Source organism: Mustela nivalis (assembly GCF_964662115.1).
Source record: "Mustela nivalis genome assembly, chromosome: 13".
Classification (NCBI taxonomy): Eukaryota; Metazoa; Chordata; class Mammalia; order Carnivora; family Mustelidae; genus Mustela; species Mustela nivalis.
Window position 1 is genome coordinate 71,585,105 of NC_139032.1, and position 10,660 is coordinate 71,595,764.

Below are 10,660 nucleotides of genomic sequence, written 5' to 3' on the forward strand. Positions count from 1 at the left end.
CTGCCATCTATTTCCATAACCCCTCTTCCTTCTCCACCCCCTGCAACCACCAAATGAGAAATAAGCAAGCTAATATTAAATAGATGAAGACTATTTTCAGTTGGGAGTTTGAGGGGATTGTTTTGCAATTGAGAAAAATAGGAGAGCCTTAATCCTATAATTGTAGGCTTCCTACCAATTAGGTTTTATGAGTCATAAATTCTCTGAACTTTGTTATTTTGTTCTAATCATTTAGGAGGTAACGAAATTTCACTTTTATGGACTGGACCATGGGTAGGCAAACTTTTTCTGTAAAGAACCAGATAACTCAGGCTTTCTGGACCGCTTGGACCTGGACTCTGTTGCCTAGTCTTTGTTTCCATAATCTTTTTTAAGAATGCAAAACCCATTCTTAGCTGGCGGCTCATACAAAAAACAGCATTTTGCCAAATCCTACACATGGTGATTTGTCATTTTTCAGAATTTAACGTTAGGAAATAACCCAAACGTGGCCATGACCAATGTTCCCCTTATCTTTTTCAGAGCAATTACAAGAAAAATGAAAGAAGTTGCAGAATTCTAGAATAACATAAAAACATCAAAATCTTCCTTTCTGGCCTTTCTATATATCCAGTCAGGTCTCTCAGGTATGGGAGTTGCCAGCCTTTCCGTTTTTTTTTTTTTTTAAGATATTTATTTATTTATTTGACAGACAGAGATCACAAGCAGGCAGAGGGGCAGGCAGAGAGAGAGGAGGAAGCAGGCTCCCTGCCAAGCAGAGAGCCCGATGTGGGACTTGATCCCAGGAACCTGAGATCATGACCTGAGCCAAAGGCAGAGGCTTTAACCCACTGAGCCACCCAGGTGCCCCTCCTTTTTTGTATGTATTAGATGAAGTATGAAGTGTGCGTATTTTCCTGTGTGGCCACAGGCCAACTTGGCTTTTGTAGCAGATATCAGCAGTCCCCTCCCAGTACCTGCTTCCTCTACTTTCTACCAAAATACACTGACTTTTCTGTGGATGAATTTATCCCTCCTCCATTTTATAGTAGCTATGCAGTTTGTGTGGGATTATTCTACCCCCAAATCCAGGGTTAGACCCTTGTTATCTTAATCCAACCAAAAGTCTTATCTTTAGGTCAAGAGTTAATGAAGCAGGAGGAAGAAAGCAAGAGAATGCCATTTCTAGCAAGTGTGACAGAGTCAGCAAAACTTTCTCTTTCCTCATCTGGATATTAATAAGAATCTGGCTGGCAGCTCTTACAAAACAACACACAGGAACCCAGCCTTTGCTGAAGGCCAATATTCCACAAAGATGTGAGGAGACATTGAAGAGAGTTGGGGTTTGGGTGATACCTTGATCTACGGGATTAAGTGGGGCCAGAAGTTCAAGCTAAGTCTGAAACATTCATTTCCACAGTAAATTCCTTTATGGTTTAAACTGGATTAAGATGGGATTTCTGATAGTTATCTGCAAAGTATTCAGATACAATATTATAGAAATTTCTCCCCCTGAGTCAAATTGCAAGCACTATGACTAACTTCATCATGGGTGGTTTTTTGTTGTTGTTGTTGTTGTTTTGTTTGTCTGTTTGTTTTTGTTTTTTAAAGATTTAATATATTTATTTGACAGAGAGAGAGAGAGATCACAAGTAGGCAGAGAGAGAGGAAGGGAAGCAAGCCCCCCACCTAGCAGAGAGCCCAATGTGGGGCTCGATCCCAGGACCCTGGGGTCATGACCAGAGCCGAAGGCAGAGGCTTTAACCCACTGAGCCACCCAGGCGCCCCCATCATGGGTGTTTTAAAATTTCTCACATAAGGTATGTTGTAATAGAGCAAAATCTAACGTTATGATCAAGGAATTTAATTTCTTATTTCTGATATACCAAGGCTCAAAAGATTCATTTATGCTCTGCAATGCCCAGGGAGAACATGGAAGGAACATGAGCTTTTGGATTCCGACAAATGTTATTTTCCACTTCATGGTGTATGACAGGTGCTACAGTTGGATAAAATAACTTGGTTTCAAATCTGAGTGCTGCCTTTCTGAGATCTTGAGCGAATTACTGCTTATGTCCTCATCTGTGACATGGGGATAACATCCACCTCACGAGGGTGTGGTGAGAATGAAGAGATATGAAAAAAAACCTGGTCAAGTGTGTATAATTTCTAGCCCAAGCTAGCAAAGACCTGCACTCCCTTCTGGATTCCCAAGTTTATACTTCAGAGAGGGCTTTCTTAACGCCTTAGAGACTAGAAAGCAAACAAAAATTCAACGTGTTCCCTTTTGAGATGGCAGAATTCTAAAAAGAGAAACAAAACCTAGCTGACCACAAACCTTTGGGGGCATGCTAGGTTGGTCATACCATAGTGTTGGCCAACACTGACGAACTAAATATTTTAGGAATAAACAAAGCCTCTTATTCATCTTGACAAAGACCGGAAGCTCTGGCAGCACTGCCTGCAGTCTTGCATTGCGTGCTAACTGCCGGGCGCAGAGCAGTGACCGCCCCTCTGGAGGGGCCATACTCTTTCCGGTCAACCACTATCCCCGCCATCTTTTACCACTTCAGAAGAACTCAAGGTGGAGTGGCAAGGGGCCTTTCTGTTGTGGGCATGCAGCTATTTGACTTCTACTACAGTAGGCATTAGAAGTTTTTCTAATGTCATTCCTTTCCCTTTGCCTCTAGGGTGTCCCTACTTATTTATACTACTTAGCTGGTTTCTGTTGGCATTTGAGTTTGAGACCCCTGATGCTGATGTTTCTACCATCACAGGCAGGAATTTTTTTTTTTCCTGGCCATATATTGAAGATCTTATCATTTCCTTCTCCTTTTCTCTCTTTTTCATCCAAGAAGGAAAGACAGATGTTGATACATATTGTACATCCTTCAAGCTCCCAATTAGGAACCACTGCTTTAATGTGTGGGCTCAGTTCTAAGCATCACTTTATTTAGGTTACCTTGCAAGTACCCAGTTAATTAAGGGGACCGCTTCTTCTCTACAAGTGAGATGGCCAAGGTACAGTACTGCAAGTTTAGACAAGTTATCCTAGGCAGAATTTAGAATTCAAGTCTGGGTCACCTATCACTGTCACACAGGGAGGAACGTGGGGTCCGTTAAAATATGCAGGTCTCTTAGAAAGCCATTTAGAATGGATGAACTGAACTTGGGGAGTGAATTTCTTTCTTCTCTGCTTTAAGACCACATCTATCATTTCTATCTTCCTTTTTCTTGTAGGATTAGCTTTTCCAGAACTTTCCTCCACTGCATTTGTAAAGAAATTAGTACAGAATTAACCCTCGGGCTGCAATGCCAAAAAACTCCTGCCACATTCTGGGGTTCCTGGAAGTTGAGCAAGGCTGGGTCAGTAATTCTGCCTTTCAGCATTTGTAGACTTTTCTTCAGAATTTGCTCACACTGTCAGAGTACAAGTTGACAGCCTACAGAAATCTGTTTCTTTTTTATTTTTTTAAAGATTTTATTTATTTATTTGACAGAGAGAGAGAGATCACAAGTAGGCAGAGAGGCAGGCAGAGAGAGAGAAAGGGAAGCAGGCTCCCCGCTGAGCAGATAGCTCGATGCGGTGCTCGATCCCAGGACCCTGGAATGATGACCCGAGCCAAAGGCAGAGGCTTTAACCCACTGAGCCACCCAGGCGCCCTGAAATCTGTTTATTCTTAACTGGAATTTGCACTTGACTGCCTTCTTTGTTTCCCTGACATGCACTCACATGTATTTTCCTAGACTCATTTCTGACCTCATTGTTGGGAGCAGGAACCTTGAATGTAATCTGGGTGGAGTCTCCCTTTGAGAAGTCCAGGGTGTGCGTGTGTGCTGTGTGTGCCTCTGTGTTTTAGTTTATCCGGGGCGGAATCCTGGTAGGGGGTTGGGAATTCTAAATCTTGAAAAAAATTGACAAAAACAGAGTGGGAAGAAGAGAAGGAAAGAGGAAAAAAGGCTGATGAGAGCAAAAGGTAGAAAGGAAGGGCACAAGAGAAGAAAGGGAAAAATTTTTTTTTACAAAATAAAAAATAAATAGCTAAATCATTCCTACATATTGCTTGGACTCTACCTCAGAATTTACAGAGGCCTATCAGAACGGTAAGTAGAGGTGCCTGGTGGCTCAGTCGGTTAAGCGTCTGACTCTTGATTTCAGCTCAGGTCATGATCTTAGGGTTATGGGATCGAGTCCCCCATTAGGCTCTGTGTTGGGGATGGAGCCTGCTTGAGATTCTTTCTCTCCCTCCGCTCCCCTACACCCGGCCACCCCCGCAAGAATGTTAAATACCATAAAAGTAGGTAAATAACCAATAGAAATCTCAGACCATTATTAGTCTTATCCTAAGGGGAAAAAGTCACTTTAGTGCTCTCTGAACAAAAGCCCTGGTGAAATCTTCCTCTCTGTGGAGGTTTAGCTATCCGGTGAGTGCTGAGAGGGAGTAGCTCAAGGATCTAGGCCCGGAAAGGAAAGGAGGGGCTTCCCTAAAGTGCTCTGCCGGAGCGGCAGAGAACTGGACCCACTCCTAGAGTCTTGCCACTCAGTACGCTGTTCAGACCAACAGTATCAGCATCACCTGGGAATTTTGGGGGAGGGGGAGAAAAGGAGCTACAGGAACAACAACAAAAAGAATAATACATGCAAGAAGGAGGGTGAAAAGGGAATTGCATACAGAAAGGATAAAGGATTTACAGCTAGGACTTTATGTGCAGGAGGAGGGTGAATTCTCTTCATGCTGTAAGACCTTGTTAATCAAGGTCATTTATAAACACTAGCACTTGGGAGCTTGACAGACGGGGAGAACGTCAGGCTCCATCCTGCAATCACTGCATAAGAATCTGGATTATAAGGTTCCCCAGGGGATTCTTGTGCACACTGGTTTTGAGAAGCAGTGCTCCAGAGCTATGGTTCGATCAGGGAGCTGTCGGTGACCCCAGGACCAGGAGCACTAGCATTAGCATTGCCCGAGATCGTGAGAAAGGCAGATTCTCAGACCCCACCCAGGACCTACTGAATTAGAATCTGAGGGTAGGGCCCAGGTGGGGCGATTTTAACACGCAGTCCAGGTGATTCTGCTGCAAGCTCAAGTTCAAGAACCACTGCGCTAGAAGTTTTTTTAAACAATGGGATGGATTTATGTTGGTCTGGGTGGCATGTCTTCCACACCGTAACGAGGAGGCAGGAGTGTCGTTCAAAATATGTAACACCCTGAGTGACTTGGAGGCTGATCATTCAGACTGGACAACAGCTGGGCATCTGCTCGTGGCAGGGGGAGGGATGGAAAGAGGGCTAGTCTGCCAGGTATTAACATTTTCAGTTGCTGGATTTGGGGGAGATCCAGAATGTCCTAGTGGTGGGGAGGAGTCAGCCTCGCGGGGTTGGGACGTGAGGGTGGGGCTGGGGGGCAGAGGGTACTTACCAGCCATTATATATTCCCATAATTTAACAACTGGTTAAACTGGCCCTTCCCAAGATCAGCCTTGTGATATTGACGGGAAATGTAACAATTCTTCCCAGAGATCAGGTGGGCGACTGCGACTGCGGATTTAAGTTCTTTACCAGACCAAAAAAAGAAAAAAAGGAAAAAACAAAAAACTAAACCATTAGTCAAAACAAACAGCCATATTTGCTTAGAGTTTCAGCACTAAAGTAGGAATTTATAACCTTCAGTGATCCCTTGACTATGAGGAAGCAAAACCGTGAGAGGTCCCTGAGCCGATGGCTAGTTCAGAAACTGAGCAGGAAGGAGCTCTAGGATTCAAAAGGCACTTGGCACTTGCTCACGGTAATGGGGCAGGAGTCACAACGGTGGGTCGTGTGAAGAGTACACATCTTGGATCATGTGGAGAAAAAGACTCGTGGAAAAGGACCATTCGCACTCTTCATTCAACCCCTGCAATGTGCCTTTAGGGAAGTGAACGAAAGTATAAGTGTGGAAAACTGTGCCAGGGCAAAGTGTTCACGAAAGTGAGCTTCTTAATATTATGGCAGCAGTTGGCACCGAGCGAATCCTGCCAGCATGGGGCAAACCCATGCCTCCGGCTTCTGTGGGCGGTCTGTGGTACTCCGCTGGGAGAAGCGGAAACCCCCATGACATTCTGGAAATCTTTATTTACTCTGTCTCACCCCCATTTCCACAGGAGGCTTACAATCTCTCTAACAGACTCGCTGTTTCTTGTAAAAATCTGTAGTTAATTACGTATTTCTGATTATTTTTATTAGAAAACCATTTGAAAATACTGAAAACTAGAAAGTAGAAAAGCAACTGGGGTACACGATCTCTAAGATTATATTATCACCACAGTATTTTGATGTCACACACACACATACGTATATGTAATATGTGTGCGTTTGCGGGGGGGTCCCCCACACCAAAAGGCAATTCTGGGACACCAACAGAGTGTCCTATAATTCAACTCAATTCTGACACTGTCTCCTCAGAGATAGCGTCAGATCCCACAGGTGGAGGGTACAGTCCCCAAAAGACCCTGCCCCTTCAGACCCTAGTCACAAGCCCAGGTGGTTTACCTGTGCTCCGACTGGCTATGATTGAGAAGTTCCCATGACCCTCTCCTTGGGTTTGATTAATTTGCTTGAGTGGCTCACAGAGCAGAGAAACATTTTACTTACTAGATTACCAGGTTTTTTGGTAGAAGGAAATAACTCAGGAACAGCCAGACAGAAGAGACGCACAGGGCGAGGAATGGAGAAAGGGCTTGGAGCTCCCAGGCCATCTCCAGGCTCATTCTCCCTTTTATGTCCGCTTGGTCACCAACCCGGAAGCTCTCTGAATCTGGTTCTTTCGGGGTATTTATGGAGGCTCATAATGTAGTTACGGTTGATTAAATCATTGGCCACTGGTGGTCCAGTAGACCTCCAACCCCTCTCCCTTCCCTGAGTTTGGGGAGGGAAGTGGTGCTGAAAATTCCAACCCACCCACCACAAGGTTGGTTTCCTTGTCAGCCAGCCCCCAGGTTAAGTTACCTCGGGGCTTTCCAAAATTCACTCTATTAGCACAACAAAAGCACATTTACCTACCTTATTACAGTCACTGTAGGGTTTTGGGAACTGGCAGAAGAGCAAATATTTGTTATTATACATCACAGTATCACAATATATATAATTCAGTTTTACTGAATTGCCATTACATTATTACACGATTTTGTATTTGTTCTACTCCTTAAGGCTTAGTGTTATGCCAGGGTCACTTACCCATTATCTAATGTAGTTGGACCATGTGTTTTGTTTTGTTTTGTATTTTTAAGTGGAGCCCAACGCAGGACTTGAACCCATGACCCTGAGATCAAGACCTGGGCTGAGATCAAGAGTTGGGTGTTTAACCAACTTGAGTGACCCAGGTACCTCCACACCACATGAGTTTGAATTGTTGCCTACATATCACTTTATCATTTTAGTGCATCACGTTTTAATTAACTTTCTTTGTATTAAGTCTTTTACAACCTTACAGTCATAAAACAACACTGAGATGAGTATCTAATAAACCATTGTGGAAACCCTTATTTCTCTTAGAGTGATTTCCTAGGAATATAACTATTGTTAGTGATTTTAATGTGTAATGTCAAACTTCTGTCTGGAGTGCTTACACCTATTTGCAAACACTAGCAGTCCATGGACTTCTTATTAGTTTTAATTTGTACTTCCACTATTATTAATATGGTTGAACACATCTCTATTTTTTAATATGAAGTTATTTAGTATTTGCCAGTTATTTTTTAAACTAAGTCTGTTTAATTTTGAATTGGTAAGAGGATCTTTATATTTTAAGTGTTTTAGTGATTGATGTTTCTTTTTTAGTACAGAAATTAAATTTTTTTCAGTCAAATTTATGGTGCCTTTTGACATTTTTGCATTGGTTATATGATTGAAAAGATACTCTTATTTTGTGGTTATTTATGTCTATCATATTTTTCCTAATAACCAAAAATAATTCTAGTTTTTACATTAAGCCTTTTAAATTAAAACACATTCTAAAAACCCAAGACAATCAAGATACATTGTTAAAAAACAACATTCATCCAAGTAAATTCGGAGATCTAATTGGCTTTTATTAAATGATTCACGACTCTGGCAGCGTCCCATCTACCAGGTGAGGGGAACTCCAATGGGTTACAAAAAGTGACAGGTTTTTAAAGGCAGGCCCAGGAAGTCCTGCCATTGCACTGCTGGTTATTTACCTCAAAGATACAGATGTCATGAAAAGAAGGGCCATCTGTACCCCAATGTTTATAGCAGCAATGGCCACAGTCGCCAAACTGTGGAAAGAACCAAGATGCCCTTCAACGGACAAATGGATAAGGAAGATGTGGTCCATATACACTATGGAGTATTATGCCTCCATCAGAAAGGACGAATACCCAACTTTTGTAGCAACATGGACAGGACTGGAAGAGATTATGCTGAGTGAAATAAGTCAAGCAGAGAGAGTCAATTATCATATGATTTCACTTATTTGTGGAGCATAACAAAAAGCATGGAGGACATGGGGAGTTAGAAGGGGGTTGGGGTAAATTGGAAGGGGAGGTGAATCATGAGAGACTATGGACTCTGAAAAACAATCTGAGGGGTTTGAAGTGGCAGGGGGGGTGGGAGGTTGGGGTACCAGGTGGTGGGTATTATAGAGGGCACGGATTGCATGGAGCACTGGGTGTGGTGAAAATATAATGATACTGTTATGCTGAAAATAAATAAATGAAAAAAAAAAGTGAAAGGTTTTTAAAGGTAGGCCCAGAAAGTCATAAACAGAAGGTTTATTATAGGTGAAGCAACCTGCATTTGGGGACAAAAGGGTTTTAGTAGGTGGATTACCTTATCCTCCTTTGAGGGTATGAAGAGGGCCCTGGTGATAAGGTGCCTTGTTGGTACTGACTATAAAATTCCTGACTGCCTGGTTAAAGGTTACATTTTGCAGGGAGGGGGGTGTGGTTGAAACTACAGTTGGGTTAGGTATTAAATCTTGGTTTACCAACTTGGGGTCTTAACCCAAAGGATACCATTTTGTATGGTCTTCTTTTTAACAACATGAAGGATAAAAGATGTACTCACCTCTCAACAAATACAATATTATATACACTGCTTCCCTGTTGTGTCTATGTACATTTTAATCTTTCTTTCACTATTTATTGTTATGGGAAGAGAGAACACACATGCATTTCTCTACAGTCAAGTTACTGAATGTCAATCAATCCTTCTCCATTGCCTTGTGATGTTTTCTGTATAACCTACTGAAGTCCTGTCTCATAGAGCATGTTAAGCATTTTCCCCCTCAGTGGCTTGTGTGTTTACTCTGGCCTCAGAATCACATTTATTTATTACACATTTAATGAAAATATAAAAGCTGATACGATTACTTGCTCTTTGCAAATGTTTTTTAGCTCTGAAATAAAAGTTCTGAGAAAATATCAATGCTGGTAAAGATAAATAGAAAACAGTTTTGTACATGAAAGACAACAGAGTGTTAGTATGTGACATATGGAGATTTGAGGTGTAAGAAAGTTAAACACTTGAACATTGAATTCCCCTATGCAGGGCAGGTTGGAGGTGATGTAAGAGAAAGCTAAGGTTGGATGATAAGTAAATTGGGGTCAGACTATGGAGGGACTTCAAGGGGAGAACTTTGAGGTTAATAAGCAACCAAGAAGGAGACTTAAGGGCGCCTGGGTGGCTCAGTGGGTTAAGCCGCTGCCTTCGGCTCAGGTCATGATCTCAGGGTCCTGGGATCGAGTCCTGCATCAGGCTCTCTGCTCGGCAGGGAGCCTGCTTCCCTCTCTCTCTCTCTCTCTGCCTGCCTATCCATCTACTTGTGATTTCTCTCTGTCAAATAAATAAATAAAATCTTTAAAAAAAAAAAAAAGAAGGAGACTTAAGGGTTCTTGAGTGGGGACAACGACTAGGAAAAATCATTAGTATGATAATGCTCTACAGGCTAGAGGCAGGGACACTGGATTCAGAAAAGCATACTGGGATTTACAGAAGTTGATTTGTGAGAGTAGGAGGAATTTTACAGGAGTTGCAATGCAGCAGAAGGCAATGTTTTCTTCACATGTCAGATAGACACAAGGCACCCACTCAACGAATACTTGTCAAGTTTGCATATACTCTAAGTACATAAAGGACAGAAAAGAGTCAGAGAATGCCACTGTTAAGAGCCTTATACGTTGAAGAGGTAGTAATACCACTGGTCAAAATGGGAACATTCTCTCCCGTTGTATGGACTGTTGCATATCCTTTTCCTACTCAACTCCCTATAACTAACCCTCCAAGAAACTCTCTTTGTCATTTTCCTCTATGGTAACTTCTGAAGGGAATCCACACATTCCTGGGGGAGTTGATTTTGGTCCATCTATCCTTGGATGAGGAGTCCAATTGTGATCACTGTTCATGTGCTCTGACTTATTGGTGGTCTTAACTTCCCTCCACTCTCCCCAGATCCCATGCAGGACAAGCTCTAATGAGAGCACTTTGCACCAGAGGTCTCTCTTGATGTGAGAAACAAAGGTAGAAGAAAAATTATTCAATTTCCTTACTATCTAAGCCCACTGACAAGTGCTTGGAACAGGCAGAATTATATTGCTCTAGGGACTCAACTGCCTCGATGTTAGTACCTCACTAAGGGCAGAAGGCAATCTTAGCTTACCCCCAGGATCCTATAAGTATACTTTA